The sequence below is a fragment of the Lolium perenne genome, chromosome 2 (genome assembly GCF_019359855.2).
Source record: "Lolium perenne isolate Kyuss_39 chromosome 2, Kyuss_2.0, whole genome shotgun sequence".
NCBI lineage: Eukaryota > Viridiplantae > Streptophyta > Magnoliopsida > Poales > Poaceae > Lolium > Lolium perenne.
Genome location: NC_067245.2, coordinates 10,348,101 through 10,365,606, shown reverse-complemented (window position 1 = coordinate 10,365,606; position 17,506 = coordinate 10,348,101). Strand labels below are relative to the sequence as shown.

At 44.3% G+C, this 17,506-nt stretch overlaps 1 long non-coding RNA gene and 1 pseudogene across 1 annotated transcript; both read left to right on the top strand.

Annotated features, from left to right (window-relative positions):
• The first annotated feature begins 537 nt into the window (after positions 1-537).
• Positions 538-17,506, top strand: part of LOC127328202 (protein ZINC INDUCED FACILITATOR-LIKE 1-like) — a 60,319-nt pseudogene continuing 43,350 nt past the window's right edge.
• LOC127331114 (uncharacterized) lies at positions 1,179-4,649 on the top strand. Its single transcript, XR_007869611.2, has 2 exons — positions 1,179-3,534; positions 4,136-4,649. It is a non-coding gene; the product is annotated as an uncharacterized lncRNA (long non-coding RNA).

Genomic DNA, 17,506 nt, shown 5'->3' with positions numbered 1-17,506 from the left:
TTGTTAAATTGCTAGATCGTCTAGTGTAGATGGTTGCCGGGTAGGAGAGGGAGACGGTGTACCTTCTCCCTTCGAGGAGGAACCAACGGACGTCGACATGGTGGCGACAGCGGTGGCGTGGGTGAGGCAGTGGCGACGGTGGTGGCACTTCCCGTCGGCACACGCTAGAACCCTAGATCGGAAGGGATGTCGGTGGGGTGAGCAGCGCGTCGATCAACCTCCTACCGCGTGCGTCCGGCCCCACCTATCTTTATAGCGCGATGACAGGGGCCCACCAGCCAGCGATAAGGTTGGGCGCCCTCGATCGGGGCGCGGACGAGGTCAAGGGTCCGAGTTCGAGCCGTTGGGCTCGGACGTGAGGAGATCATCCTAACAAACATCACATGAGCAGTCTTGCTACGCTAACACCTACTATCTATACGTTACATCAGCTACCACAAGGTTATCGCAAGCCTTCCTTTTTACCACGCCGCACGTCAGGGAAGGGGTGGATGCCAAGCTGCTTCACATCTCATGTCTTGTCGAACAGGCGCAATAATGACCGATAGCGAAAGAAACAATATTGTGATCGACGTGCCCCCATTATTGCCCCATGCGAGGGGGGTGAAGCTTTGCAAGGAAGGCTGCCCCGGGTGCAAGCTGGATGAGATCAACAAGATCAAGACCGGAATACCTTACTTCAACTTCTTCTACATTTGGGTTGTCTCCCTCTGCTCCGGTAAATTCAAACCCCTCTGTTTTGTTTGCTAGATCTAGCGCTAGCATGTGCGAACAACATTCCATGGTAGAACGTGCATATCTGCTCTTCTATTAAATTAACCTTTGTATACGGGTGTAGTCCTCACTCGATTTAACTTTTGTATTTTGTAATATATGACTTTAACTAATAAAATATATTTTTCGCCATTTATGAGTTAAAGTCATCTATTCCAAAATATAAAACCTGGTGGATGTGCAATCAACCGGGGATTTCATCTACCCTTTTCGACTCCCGACATAGGATAGAAGTGGATCCCAAAGCTAGTTCGAATCGTGCATAGACCATGCTGCACTCAACAAGGACAAAGTACGGTAAACTCACAATACAGAAGCACTACAACTCCAAGTGTTCAAGCCTAGGCCGTATCCAAGTATGGGTATCATCAAGGCACGGGCCACACTATCCATCACCCAGACACATATATATATATATATGGGAAATAGCCAGCTAGTCACGTGCATAGCTATGCATAGGAGCATAACCGTTGGATCAGCCCTAGAGACCATCTTCACGCATCGATCAAACTAACGCCGTCAGGTACTTTTCTTCCTCTTTCTTTCCGCTCCGTACCACCTCCGCGTCATCCTCCCTTGCCTTTTTCTTTCCTCCTCCCGCACATCACACCTTTTCCCTGCTCCTGATTTCCTCGCTCGACCCTGATAGGACCGGCTGCATCGTCCCCGCCGAGTTCCTGACCCAGATCCAACCGCGCGCCACCGGCTGTCCCCTTCCTCCCCGACGAGGCCCTTCCGTCCTCGCTTATTTTTCTACGGATCCATTATTTCAGATGCGTTCTTGCTTATTTTTTCTTGAGTCTCTTGATTTGTTTTGTTGAAATAAAGATTTACCAAGATGCAGGTCCTTCCCCAAAGCTTTTTTCTTTGGTACGAATCCATCATCCATATCATAATTGTTCTGGCTTCAAACGGATCCAATTTGTTTCCTATGCTAGTTTATTTGCTATGCCTAATTTCTATTTTCTAGCCTACGGTTTAGCACTAGCACATTAGCAGTACTTGGATCTGCTTCACGTCCTTTTCTCCGATCTACTTCTAGGTAGATTTTTTAGTGCTGTTTTTTGAGATTTGAGGAGCAGCTGCGTGTCGAGAGGCAAAACCGAGAAAGAGGGATCGGGAGAGTTGGGGACGGAGACGCCACGGGAGAAGAAGGACCGGGAGGATTGAGCAGCAGCGGGCGGGTGCGGTTGTGGGAGGACAAGGCGTGGCTGGCGGACGCGGGCATGGCCTTCGTCCAGATCACGTATGGCGGCTACCACGTCCTCACCAAATTCGTCCTCAACGTCTACGATGACCTCGTCGCGCTCACCATCCTCGCCCCCGTCTCCTTCTTCCGACAGAGGTTTTTTGCTTCCTGGTCTCCTGCTACACCCAACTCTTACCCTTGCTCTGCAGCAGCAAGAAGCGAAATCGACCCCTTTCCCTCCCCCTCTGATTTTGACGAATTCTCATCAAGATGCGGCATGCTCTTTTGTTAATTGCTAATTGCTAACAGGGAGTACTACGGAGTACTAGCCACTCATTAACCAATTGCTAATTTTCAGAATTAGCATGGTCAGTCCAGCTCTTACCAGATGCACATTTTGAGAGCTGATTTTCAGAGTAGTTCAAACAATTAGGCAACGCACTAATTTACAAAGCAACACACGTGAGATGTGCTTGTGTAGATAAACAATACTCCTACTCCTGTTGCTGCTAGCCTAGGAAAATTTACTTTGAAGCAGCTCAATGACAAGCATTATAGGTCATGTTCTTTTCTAGCCAAATTTACACGGGTTAAACTCCTACTGCTGCTGGTCACCTGCCCATGTAACTTCTCAATCTAACACAGCACATACAGTTTTGGATGGTTGGAGAGTGTTCCAGCACACTTGATATGGCTCACTTCGCAACATTCTAGGAGTACTGTATGTTTGTTTTGCTTTGTCGAAAAGCTTATGTTCGGGGGTAGAAATTTTGGAGTAGCTTAAATTGGTTGATACTTGCAAAACACTGGACCTAAGCATTGATGTACAGTAGTTTAACTGAGCTTATGGGTTTCTGATTGTGATGAAATTACATCACTCCCTGAAATGTCTTTGTTATACTCCAGTAGAACAGTCCAGCCCGAATTTTCTTTGTTATTCTACAGTACAGTAGATGGAATTTTTTTGGACTATTCTACTAATACTACTGGACTATTAGCTGCTTGTTTATCTTAGTAAAAAGTTTAACCAGGTTAAACAGATGGGTATCCTGCTGGATGAAACTACTGGAGTATCCAGTGATTAAATATCTTGCAAAACCAAAGTGCCTTTTCTGTAATTGATGATATACTCCAGAAATACTGTTAACATTATATCCAGCCCATGTACAGTCATAATCATAACCAAAGTGCCTTTTTTGGAGTAGATCCAGTAATATTGTTAACATTATATCCAACCCATGTACAGTGATAAAATTCAGTATAGGTAACTGAGGGATTCCTGCTCTAGGTGTTTTGTGACAGTGCAGTCTAGAGAACAGTTGCTTCGTGCAGACATCATGTCCCTTATTAACCGTGATGCAGCCTTTGGTTTCTTCACCTTATGTTTAGGCACCAAGTGAGTATCTTCCTCACCTATATAAATGCAAGCCACTCTATGTTTGTGCGATAGCAAACCGATAGAAGCGCATGGAGAAGGTGTGTTGTATGATGAGAGGACCGAGACCTACTTCTGGTATGGAGAAAATAAGTATGGCAAGACATACAGAGCTCACACCAAGGGAGCTGATCGAGTAAGTTAACTTGTTTCTACTGCTTTGAGTTTTTGTCATCATTTGTGTGTTAAAGAGCTTCAGGGGCATTTCAGCATTTGGTGGTAGGAAACATGCATTATGTTCTGTAGTCAAAATGTACTAGTAGCTAAATTCAGAGTCAGATACCAAGGGAGTAGATTTATTAGCTTCACCTCTTCTTTAATGATTAATTAATGTTTCTCTTTTGTTTTTATTTAAACTGAGTACTCTTGATGTTTTCAACTTCTAATGGAGTAGATTGGACAAGCCTTTTACAACTCTAAACTACTGATGTTGTCAGATTTTAAAATGGAGACCTTACATGACAATGCTTAATGTTTGTACTCCAACTCAAAAAGTTTTTACAGCATGCACTCTTCCTGAATGACAAACTATAAACATAGGCATGCTTCTTAGTTCCAAGCTTAGGGCCTTTGCATGCAGTCTTCCTGCATGACAAACTCAAGAACAGAGACATGCTTTTACTTGTTAGACTTATCATTCATGTGTCAAAAACAGAGACATGCACTCTTCCTGAAAGTTTTGGCATGCATTATTTTGGACACCAACATCTTTTGACTGCATTATGTTGGAATGACAGTTATCTGGTGACTGAAAGTTTTGGCATGCATTGATCTCAACTTGTGAAGCGGAGACCGGCGGCGGGAGACGAGGGCAGGGGGGGGCTGGCGACGCTAGGGAAGCATGAGGCCGCCGGCCCGCTGGCAGGATGCGAGGTGTGTGGCAGGAGGAGATCTCGGGAGAGCAGGGGGAAGTCCCGTGGCGCTAGGGAAGTAGCAGGCCGCCGACGTGAGGCACGGTAGAGCGCCAACGTCCAGATGGGAAGGCCGTCGACCGGCGCGGCGCTGCAAGCACGGGATTCTGCCCAAGCTGTTTGAGGAAGGACTGGTTCGTTGAAGAACTGAAACTACAACGGTGAATTGCAAAAATTGATTATAACTAGCCTCCCGAAACCTAATCTATGACGAAGGGTGTACTTGGTTGGCGATGGAAATATCAGGATGTAATTGATAGTCAAGATCCATGCTCCACTCCGTGTCATGTTTCTCCCCATCTCTCTTCTTTATGATTTTCAAGATTCATGGTTTTTCACAGCACGGTTTGTTCTTGGAGGATGGAAAGATCTACCGGTGACAATGATGCCATTCTGGTGTTTCAGCTCGTGATGTAGTTGGAAGAAATTGATGGTTTAGTTGCTGATTTTTGGGATTTGAGGAGTAGCCGCTGAGACGGACAAGAAGCATAGGGATAATATGAGCCAAGTACGGGTGCATGCTGTCGGCGGGTTCACGGGAGGGAGCTTGGGGCAGACAGCTCTGCTGCGTGCCTGCGTGGGGTTCACTTTTCTGTCCTTATACACAACCGGGCACGCCTCCTTTTCGTGGATAGGAACGGCGGACAACTGCACACAGTTAACAGACGTAAACGGCAGCGCATATCGCGAGGCAATTTTCTATGGCAGCGAATGCGTGCGTAGGTAGCCATGTAGTTAGAAAATCCGCGTCGATATATATATATACCAGCATTGTGATATATCCCTGGTAACTAATATATTTCCTTTTTTTTCAGCGCTACCGATTTTGTCGTTGTTTCCCTATACTAGATGACCTGTTGCGCTATCGCGCAAGTGCAAACGAAAGCGTATTAATATGTCAATGAAAGCTGACATATAGAACGGTAATTTAATAAATAATTTATTTTGGTGCTTAAATATATATTTTTGGTGATGGTTCATGTCTTGAGTTGCTATATACGCATCAAATATGACGTTTATTTCTTGTTCCTCTAAATTTTACAGAATTATACAGGATGTTTCATACCAAAATAGTTGTAAGACGATCTTTCATGTATTGGTCATTCAAAGTTAATGCGGAGAGTATCCACGGTTCTATTAGATTCGCCTTCCATCTTTGCCATGAGATTTTGTTTTCCCATTTTATGCTATTGTCCATTGATATTAAATATTTCACAATTACTACAACTTGGCAGGCTTTACCGAAACCACATTGGTAAGCACCATATGGTATAAAACTAAATCATCAACATATCGCGTGGATGTCTAAACACAATAAGTAAGTTCATATCATTATATTTTAGCAAAGTAGCAGCACATATCAACATTTATTTCTTCTCAAAACTAAAGCAATATTAGAGCAGTTTTCCAGATTCTAAATGATTTTTCAAATTTGATCAGTGTTTAAGCGAGTGCCCAAACTTCTCATTAAATTTGCTTTATTTAGCAAAGTGCGCAAATCGTTTTGCTCTAATGCATTATTGCTACACATGGAAAGAGAAACAACATCCTTAATCTGTTTTTTTCTGTCGAGAGCCAAGCTGGATCTGAATAATGAACAAGCATTACTGAAGCTGGATCGACAACCAAACTAAAACAATTAGGTTACCTGAAGAAGCATATCCTCCAACTCTCAAATAATCTTAACAACCAGCAGTGCTCACCAACTGTTTGTAAACTGTCACATCGTTTAACTTAAACCATATAAAAAACCATACAGCAGCAAATGCTTCGATCAAGACTCGTCAAATTTCAGTCTACTACTTATATGGAAAAAGTATAGAAATTGTATTTGACATGTGAGGATCGATCATGTGATGAGAAATTCAGCTAGTAAATATCACTTGTACATATAAATTGTAGCTGCAGTGGAAGAAGAGAGTATTCCAAGTCTCGTACTCATTTTCTAAACTATATATTTGGATAGGCTCGGATAATCTGATTTAGGGACATCATGAAGTAAATAATTTATCTGGGGAAGATTGGTAGTGCTGAACTGTTGATCATACATTTAGTAACAAATGAGCATTGAACACGTAACCATATTAGAGGGAACGCCAGTAGCTCTAGGAAACAATGAACATTAAACTCTCTAGTATAGAAAATCAAGCAACAATACTACTTTTTATGCAGGTCCTTTGCCAGGCCAGTGTTCTAGGAAACGATGAGTATATGATATGTATTTTTCTTGAGTATATGATATGTATTTTTCTTGTGCATTGGCGCATGACCCCGTAGAATTTGCACCGATTTACGGTTTGTATAAAATTGATGAAAATCAGGTGAAAATGAAAATACGAATTTTAGATTTTACAAAACAAATTCGATAGGATGAAATTAGGACAATGCACACAAAATCATGAATGAAATAGCAAACGCTTATATACAATCAAGAAAAGAGGAAATAGAGCAATATTTTGGGGCTTGCCATGGTTCACGGCCCGGTAAACAGTTTGTGAAGTGCTATATTAAGCATCTGTAGATATCGACAGTAATAAAACATCAAATGAATAAAAACCTATTTGATAGGTGAAACAATATGTAATTAATATGCATTTCAAAGGTTGTTGGTTGTATAGTCTGACTTCTGCATCAAAATGATGTTTATGACATGCTATCGGAGAGAATGTCGCCGCCACTTCTCCCGTCACCCTTGGTGGGTATAGTATTGTTAATGGCTTTGGAAACTGGGGACGGTGAGCACCACCTTAATTAAAAACTGGAAACCCCCTTGCAGATTCAGTTCTTCTGAAACGTGGTCCTCAATTAAAAATTCAAGATCCCGATGTCCCCGTCCCGCGCTGGAGCTCCGTCCCCATCCCGCTCCGGAGCTGGGCTCGCGCCCTCGACGTCGACGGTGAGCCCGCATCCCCGCGAGCCGTCCGCGACCGCTCAGGAGCATAGGAGTCGGGGCCTCCAGGAACAGGGGATGCGGGGCAGAGGCGGAGCCTCCAGGAGCAGAAAAGGCGAGTTCCCCCGCCGGCCGTCCCCCGCATCAAGTAGCTTTGTTGCCGCCCCTCGTCGCCCCGCCGCTGTGGTGCTGTCCGCAGCTCCCTCCCGGCGTCGCTGCTCCGCTCGCCACGGGGTCGCCTCACCTGAGGCTCCAAGGAGGAGAGCCGCTTGCCGTCGGTGCTGCGGCCGCAGGAAACAGTGGAGAGTCGCACCTAAACCGAGCATCTTGGAAGGTTTGCTCCATCCACATGCCCTGCCAGTTCCTGTCAAATGACAACTGTAAGGTTTGCTCCATCCAAACTGTTCTCGGCCACTGAAGTTTAGACTGAATGTGAACCTCTGAACTCCCTGTGGTTGCCATTTGCTTGGTCCATGAGAGAAAAGCTGACTTCTACCAGTATTCCATGATTTCTGGGGAGCATATCTTACAGATGCAAGAACAGAGAGAGAAAATTCGTGCTGCCATCCACATCCATGTTAGATGTCTTGATACTTAGATACCTGAAGATCAGACACTGTTCCATTTAGTCCATTATAAATCGCATTGTAGACTTATATTAAAGCATTAAAGACAACTCCCAGAAAACAATTTTGTTCAAGAAGGATGCATAGCACAATAGCTGCAATATCAGTGCTATCACTACAAGAAAAGTTGCCATGGCCGACGAAGTTGAAGTCGCGCCGTGGTTGCTGGTGTACCATGGCCGACGATTTTGGGTCCCTCCGTGGTGCATGTCAAAACTTTTTTTTTCTCGTTTTTGAGGCCACCTAGCCCGACGAAAGCGGCCAAAACGTCGCGTATGGTGGCCCGGGACGTGGTGCATCTCGAAATCTCGGGTTCGCCGGCCGAGTCAACGCAAATCCGCACCGCCGAGGGATGTAGGGCCCAGATGGCAGCCTCTCTGGCATTGTTTTTTTTCTCGATCGCGCCATCTCGTTCAACGTTCTCCGATCGAGCCGTTTACGATGCAGGATCATGGGTCCCGCATGTCATCCTCTATGAACCAAAATTCTTTCTATTCTTGGATTTTTTTTGACCCCCTGATTTCTGGCTACTTCCTTTTTCTTTTGATCCCTTGCCGCCTTGGAAACGTTGAGACCGCTGCTGATAAATGGGACCCGCATGTCATCCTCTATGTGCAATCAACTTTCTTTTCTTGGAGTTTTTTTTGGCACCTCATATTTGGTCACTTGCCTTTTTTTTTCGATCCCCTGCCGCCTCTCAAACGGTGATACCACTGCTGCTAAATGGGACCCGCATGTCATCCTCTATGTACTATAAAACTTTCTTTTCTTGGATTTTTTTTGGCACCTCATATTTGGTCACTTGCCTTTTTCTTTCGATCCCCTGCCGGCTCTCAAACGGTGATACCGCTGCTGCTAAATGGGACCCGCATGTCATCCTCTATGTACTATAAAACTTTCTTTTCTTGGATTTTTTTTGGCACCTCATATTTGGTCACTTGCCTTTTTCTTTCGATCCCCTGCCGCCTCTCAAACGGTGATACCGCTGCTGCTAAATGGGACCCGCATGTCATCCTCTGTGGACTATAAAACTTTCTTTTCTTGAATTATTTTTGGCTCCTGATATTTGGTCACTTGCCTTTTTCTTTCGATCCCCTGCCGCCTCTCAAACAGTGAGACCGCTGCAGCTAAATGGGACCCGCATGTCATCCTCTATGAGCAATCAACTTTCTTTTCTTGGAGTTTTTTTTGGCACCTCATATTTGGGCACTTGCCTTTTTCTTTCGATCTCATGCCACGTTTGAAACGTTGAGGAACCTGCAGGCTCATGGGACCCGCATGTCATCCTCTATGTACTATAAAACTTTCTTTTCTTGAATTATTTTTGGCACCTCATATTTGGTCACTTACCTTTTTCTTTCGATCCCCTGCCGCCTCTCAAACGGTGATACCGCTGCTGCTAATGGGACCCGCATGTCATCCTCTATGTACTATAAAACTTTCTTTTCTTGAATTATTTTTGGCTCCTCATATTTTTCCCTTGCCTTTTTCTTTCGATCTCATGCCACGTTTGAAACGTTGAGGAACCTGCAGGCTCATGGGACCCGCATGTCATCCTCTATGTACTATAAAAGTTCATTTTCTTGGTTTTTTTTCACCCTCTGATTTTTGGCAATTTCTTTTTTCTTTTGATCCCCTGCCGCCTCTCAAACGGTGATACCGCTGCTGCTAAATGGGACCCGCATGTCATCCTCTATGTACTATAAAACTTTCTTTTCTTGGATTATTTTTGGCACCTCATATTCGTTCACTTGCCTTTTTCTTTCGATCCCCCGCCTCTCAAACAAAGTGAGACCACTGCAGCTATATGGGACCCGCATTTCATCCTCTATGAGCAATCAACTTTCTTTTCTTTGAGTTTTTTTTGGCACCTCATATTTGGGCACTTGCCTTTTTCTTTCGATCTCATGCCACGTTTGAAACGTTGAGGAACCTGCAGGCTCATGGGACCCGCATGTCATCCTCTATGTACTATAAAAGTTCATTTTCTTGGTTTTTTTCACCCTCAGATTTTTGGCAATTTCTTTTTTCTTATGAACCCCTGCCGCCTCTCAAACGGTGATACCGCTGCTGCTAAATGGGACCCTCATGTCATCCTCTATGTACAATAAAGTTTCTTTTCTTGGATTATCTTTTGCTCCTGATATTTTGTCACTTGCCTTTTTCTTTCGATCTCATCCGCCTTTGAAACATTGAGTAAGCTGCTGGCTCATGGGTCCCGCATGTCATCCTCTACGAACAATAAAAGTTTCCTTTCTTGGAGTTATTTTTGACCCCTAATTTCTGGCTATTTGCCTTTTTGTTTTGATCTCCTGCCCCTTTGAAACGAGGAGGACGTTTGTTGGCAGGTCGGTCCCACAAGTCATCCTCTATGAACAATAAAAGTTTCCTTTGATGGATTTTTTTGAACCACTAATTAATTTCTGGATATTTCCTTTTTTTCTTTGATCCCCGCCGCCTTGGAATCGTTGAGGATGTCACGCCTCATGGGTCCCGCTTGTCATCCTCTCGTAACGGTAAATGTTTCTTTTCTTGGATATTGTTTACCAAATGATTTTTGGCTTATTTTTTCTTTCAATATCCTGCCGCCTTTAAAACGTTGAGGACGCTGCTGGCTCACGGGTCCCACATGTCAGCCTCTATGAACAATAAACACTGAGGATGTTGCTGCCTCATGGGTCCCGCATGTCATCCTCTCAGAACGAAAATGTTTCTTTTCTTGGATTTTTTACCAACAGATTTTTGGTTTATTTTTTCTTTCCATCCCCTGCCGCCTCTCAAACGACGCCGTTGGCTCATGGGTCCCCGATGTCAGCCTCCCCGTACAAGAAACATGTGATATCTTGATTATTTTGCAGACAATAAACAGTGTATTGCGCTCTGAGCTATTTCAACGGATAAATTAAATATTTATTTTTACATAAACAAATTTATATGCTGAATCTCCTTGTTTTTGTTTTTGCGAAGCATAGGACTTTCCTGTTTTTTTTAGAAAAATCCGAACTATCCTGTTTTGGAGTGGGCTGAAATTGTACGAGTCAAAAGGCCCACAGATAGTTCGAATGCCCAGATGTCCACATGCAGCCCAATTGAAATCGTTCTTTTTTGGAATTTTTTCACCCCCGATTTCTCGGCTACTTCATTTTTCTTTTGGTCCTGTGCCGCCTTGGAAACGTTGAGACCGCTTGCCGCAAAATGGGACCCGCATGTCATCCTCTATGTACAAGAAAATTTCTTTTCTTAGATTATTTTTGGCTCCCGATATTTGGTCACTTGCCTTTTTCTTTCGATCCCGTGCGCTCTCTCAAACGGTGATACCGTCTTTGCTAAATGGGACCCGCATGTCATACTCTATGTACAATCAAGTTTCTTTTCTTGAATTATTTTTGGCTCCTGATATTTGGTCACTTGCCTTTTTCTTTCGATCTCATGCCACGTTTGAAACATTGAAAAACCTGATGGCTCATGGGACCCGCATGTCATCCTCTATGTACTATAAAAGTTCATTTTCTTGGTTTTTTTTTCACCCTCCGATTTTCGGCTATTTCCTTTTTCTTTTGATCCTCGCCGCCTTTGAAACGTTGAGGACTCTACTGGCTCATCGATAAAACTTTCCTTTCTTGGAGTTTTTTTTACCCCCTAATTTCTGGCTACTTTCTTTTTCTTTTGATCTCAAGCCGCATTTGAAACGTTGAGACCGCCGTCGCTAAATGGGACCCGCATGTCATCCTCTATGTACAATAAAGTTTTCTTTTCTTGGATTATCTTTGTCTCCCGATATTTTTTCACTTGCCTTTTTCTTTCGATCTCATGCCACGTTTGAAACGTTGAGTAAGCTGCTGGCTCATGGGTCCCGCATGTCATCCTCTACGAACAATAAAAGTTTCCTTTGTTGGATTTATTTTTCACCCAATGATTTTGGCTATTTCCTTTTTCTTTTGATCCCGTGCCGCCTTGGAAACGTTGAGACCGTCGCTGCTAAATGGGTCCCGCATGTCATCCTCTATGAACAATAAACACTTCCTTTCTTGGAGTTATTTTGTACCCCTAATTTCTGGCTATTTGCCTTTTTCTTTTGATCCCCTGCCGCCTTTGAAACGTTGAAGACTTTGCTGGCTCATGGGTCCCACATGTCAGCCTCTATGAACAATAAACATTTTCTTTGTTAGATTTATTTTTTACCCCTAATTTCTGGCTATTTGTCTTTTTTCTTTCGATCCCCGGCCGCCTTCTAAACGTAGAGGACGCCATCGCTCGTGGGTCCCGTATGTCAGCCTCCATGGACAATAAACCTCTTCTTTGTTGGATTTATTTTTCACCCTCTCGATTTTGGCTATTTCCTTTTTCTTTTGATCCACTGCCGCCTTGGAAACATTGAGTAAGCTGCTGACACATGGGGCCCGCATGTCATCCTCTATGTACAATCAACTTGCAAGATCTTCGAGCGAAAGAGCTTGTATTAGTGGGACCCATATGTCAACCTCTATGTACAATAAAAGTTTCCTTTCTTGGATTATTTTTAGCTCCCGATATTCGGTCACTTTCCTTTTTCTTTCGATCTCAAGCCGCCTCGAAACGTTGAGTAAGGTGCTGGCTCATGGGACCCACATGTCATCCTCTATGTACAATAAAGTTCCTTTTCTTGGATTTTTTTTACCCCTGATTTTTGGTCACTTGCCTTGACGCTGCTGGCTCATGGGTCCCACATGTCAGCATCTATGAACAATAAACCTTTTCTTTGTTAGATTTATTGTTTACCCCTAATTTCTGGCTATTTGTCTTTTTCTTTTGATCCCCACCGGCCTTTGAAAACGTTGAGGAACCTGCTGGCTCATGGGACCCGCATGTCATCCTCTATGTACTATAAAATTTCTTTTCTTGGTTTTTTTTTCACCTCTGATTTTTGGCTATTTCCTTTTTCTTTTGATCCCCTGCCGCCTTGGAAACGTTGAGTAAGTCGACTCATGGGACCCGCATGTCATCCTCTATGTACAATCAACTTTCTTTTTTGGAGTTTTTTTACCCCCTAATTTCTGGCTACTTTCTTTTTCTTTTGATCTCAAAACCGCATTTGAAACGCTGAAACCACTGCTGCAAAATGGGACCCGCATGTCATCCTCTATGTACAATAAGTTTCATTTCTTGGATTATTTTTGGCTCCTGATATTTGGTCACTTGCCTTTTTCTTCCGATCTCATGCCGCCTTTGAAACGTTGAGTAAGCTGCTGGCTCATGGGTCCCGCATGTCATCCTCTACGAACAATAAAAGTTACATTTCTTGGAGTTATTTTTGACCCCTAATTTCTCGCTACTTCCTTTTTTCTTTTGATCCACTGCCGCCTTTGAAACGGTGAGGATTCTGCAGACTAATACAAGCTTTTTCTCTCCAAGATCTTGCAAGTTGATAGATTAAATCATGAAATTATTTGGATATGTTTTAAATTTCAAATCCACTTTATGAATTATTAAAAATACCGTTATCCACGTGGGTATGGAGTGAACAAGGATTTTCATATTGGGCATGAGCAGTTTCAAAAATTGGAACCCAATAATTCAAAATAAATAAAAACAACTTTTATGTAGAATCTCCGCGTTTTTTTCTTTTGCCATTCATAGGATCTGTGTTTCATTAGAAAAGGGCCGAAATTGCATGAGCAGAAAGGCCCATTTGTAGTTATTGGGCTTCGACAAATGTGAGCAAGTAGGCCGAGAGCAATTACCATGTAGATGGCCGTTGGCAACCCAAAGTGCAATATTGGGCCCAACAGGGGAAGGCTGAACAAGATTATTTACTAATTGGAAGGTGGTACATGGCGTAATCCTACCAAAAAAAGATGGACACGGGTTGCTGAAATTTGCCCATCTCGCGCCTAATATCGCCGCCGCGGCTCCGCTTCCGCCGCCGCCACCATGCCTCGTCTCGCGTCGAGCTCGCGGTGCATGCCGCGTCTCGGGCACGGGGTACCGCGGCGTCGCGCGCGCCCCAAAGGTACGTATTACGCGGAGATACGTGACGGCGGCGAGCGCATCGGCCTCGGCACCTACGAGACCGCGCACGAGGCCGCGCGCGCGTACGACGCCGTGGCGTGGCGGCTCGGGCGCCCGCGATCGTCGATGAATTTCCATGACGTGTGGACGCGCCAGCAGGCCGAGGATCTCGCGCCGCCGCCGTACATCGTTAGACAGGAGGAACAGCACCGCCGCCGCGAGACGGAGCGCCGTTTGCGCATCGCCGAGCGGGACGAGCGCGCGGCGCGCGAGTGGGCGGCCCGCTTCCCCGAGGACGTTGCCGCCGAGAACGAGCACTTCCGCAGATGGAGGGTGGAGAAGGCGACGAGGCGGGCAGCGAAGAAGGAGGACCGCGCACGACGGAGGGCGGAGAAGGCGACGAAGCGGGCCTTCATCGAAGCGCAGCTCGCCGGGCCGACCACCATTGGCGAGGACGACCCCCGTTGGATTGACCTCTTCTCGTCGGATCCGGTGTCGGGCACGACACCGGACTCGTCAGATGTCGAGTTTTAGTTTAGTTTTATCGCACTACTTTGTAAAAATATGAACTACGGAGTATCTATCAAGCTAATTTTATCCTATTTTATGTCTATTTCTAGTCTTTGTTTGATCTTCTGTTTTACTGCACTCTATTTTTCATTATATTCTGTTTTTGGCGCTGCATTTATAGCGCCTCTGAAAATACGCTGTTTCAGCCCTGCATTTGGCCGCCACAGTTTGCAGCTTCCGGTGAAGCTATTGCCGGCTCCATGCGCAGCATCAGCCATTCAGCCCACAGCGCCAAAATATAGAGCCACTGCTGGAGTTGCTGTAATATGTTTGTCAGCAGGAGCTTACCTAATTAGTTAAAAAAAGATGTTCAGCGTGGGATTCGAAAAAAAGATCTTCATGTTTTTTTCCTAGCTATCCTAGTTCGGACTTTTTATTGTGTTGGCTAGTGCATGAAGCTTGACACCTGTATTATGTGATCCTGATATGAGGATAAGAACACCTTCAGCTTGCATTGCTAATGGTGTCTCTTTGCAAAGCATGGCGTACATTCAATGGAGACTGATGCAAGAGAGTTGGTACTGGTGAGCCTGCACTTGACATCATCGTGCCACCTGAAGTAGGTGGTGTATTGGGATTAGACTGATAAGCATAGCACCTTGCAAAGAACAAGATGATGCTAGTGTTGGTTAACGTGATTTTACGCCAAAAGTCATGTATGCTCAACAGGTGCCGTACCTAGTTTGGATATTGTGTTGTTACCCTTTTGTGGTTTGGTGTTTGTCCAACAGAGAAAGCTACTCTTTTCCCGTGTAAGTGTTATTATGTGAACAAAAGTTGTGTGTACATATATATATCGGTCAGAGAACCAAGATTGCATATTCTTGCCTGGTTATAACACATAAGTCATAATAACAATTAAAGAGAAAAGGAACATTTGCCTTTGCAATGTGATTGTGCCAAGTAGATTAGACAACCAACCACAAACATTACAGGTCAACAGTCATAATAACAATTAAAGAGAAAAGGAACATTTGCCTTTGCAATGTGATTGTGCCAAGTAGTTAGACAACCAACCACAAACATTACAGGTCAACAGCCAAACGCATGCGAAAGTCCTAAGGTAAGCTCCATAATACATGTTGAAACCAAAAGCCTAGAAACCATAAGAAAGGTAGCTCCACATCACAGTTCTACGACAGCAGCATACTGATCATAAAACATATATCAAGTCAGGACAGCTGCACCACTGGGTAAGCATCCATGGGGTCTGGCTCAAGAGCGAAGACTGTGTGAATGCTGCAAAATGTGGCTCTTGCCTCACCCCACCCATACATCTTATCATGGAACCTTACCAAATCAGCATGAATCATCTTGACATAAACATAGCTCCTCTCTCCATGCCGATGGGATTGAACAATGCGCCGATTGCGGTGCTTCACTTGTCAAACAAGATGCGAGGAGATGACGAAGCATGCTGGCTGGTCTTTTGTAGTGACAATGGCTTGGAGTAGCTGGTCCTGTGAACCACCCAACTGGATCTTTAGAGCTTGAAGGACAGTCCGTGCTATATAAGCTACCGTTGCTGACTTCAGCTCAGGTTCAGGTGAATGACAGCTGACATCTTGTCCTAGAGATGCAGATCCTTCTTGATCAGATTCAGCGGAATCATCACCACTACTTACAGTACGTCGGGTTCTACGAAGGCACATCGGTACATGCTCCAGTTCATAGGAGTCGGGTGGGACAGACCGTTTGCTGAAATCTCTACAATACCAGCTCCGTGTAGACCACTAGTCTCTACAGAGGGTAAACCACCAATATCCACTTCAGAGGATTCTCGTGGAACTACACATTTCGCTAGAGGCTCTACCCTACCAGCTCCAGGTCCACCACCACCAAGATCGTGGGCATAGTCATGACGGGTTCTACCAATACAAAACCTCCTTCGGGTGCAGGATCATCGGCAGCAACTCCGGCATCGCACCAGCTAAATCGGTCTTGACAATAGGTAAACCGTTTTGCTCCAGCTCGAGAGAATTCCCGTGGCGCGACACCGTTCACTAGAGGCTCTACACTAGCAGCTCCAGCTGCACCACCGCTTTCTACAGCAGGGGGTAAACCCAATCCACAACCTTCTTCATGTGGCACGATGATGCTGTATAGGCTCATTAGTACCAGGTCCAAATTTGCATCAGTCTCCATAGACAAGAAACAAGGTGGCGTCGGAGGTTTAAAAGATCGGCATGCCATTTCACCTTTGTCATCGACAATATAGAGTTTTCTTCAACTCTATGTTTCTGCAATAATAAGCACATGAACAGAAATTAGACCAGAGCATCTAGCCATCTAACAGGCAGCGGCAAAACAAGCGTCGGTCCATATGTTTACCTTGTCATCTGGGATATCAGAACACACAGATTTAGAAGTCATTTCACATAGCATCCGCTTTTTCGTTCCTTCCCCTACGTCCATCTGGAATAAGTAATACTATTGATCACATAAAACTAATTAATCAAATATATGCATATGTTGAGAAGTTTGCACGGCCAATTGTGGATTCTGCTTTTATCACCTACGAATCGTCGTTCTATATATTTACCTTGTTATCTGGGATATCAGAAGTCACAGAATGAGAAGTCATCTCACTAAGTATCGGTTTTTTCGCTTCTTTCCTCCATCCATCTCGCAATAAGAAGTACTATTGATCACATAAAGCCAATTCATTGAATATATGCATATGTTGAGAAGTTTGCACAACAAATTGTGGATTCTACTTCCAATCACCAAGTAATCTCGTGAGAAATGCATGATCAAGATATGTTTCTCCCTCTTGATCGACATCTGCATCTCCATTAAGACTAATCATCGTGCGATGGTGCTAGCGCATACACTTCCAATCACCAGACAAGCAAAAAATTGTTGATTCTAGTAATGCTTAATCAGCAGTGGCCATGGAACGACCACAGATCGACCAAGCAAAAAAATAAATCATCAGCCTACTAACCACCAGGCAAAACAAACTAGGCCCATACATGGCCTCACAAATCATCATCAAACGTCGATCAAACTAGCAAGTTTGAACATGGATTACTAATTTATTTTCTGATAAAGTGAGTATATTAATATCGAAAGATATTGATTACACTGAGCCTCTGCAACAACGCAATACCTTACTGGTAG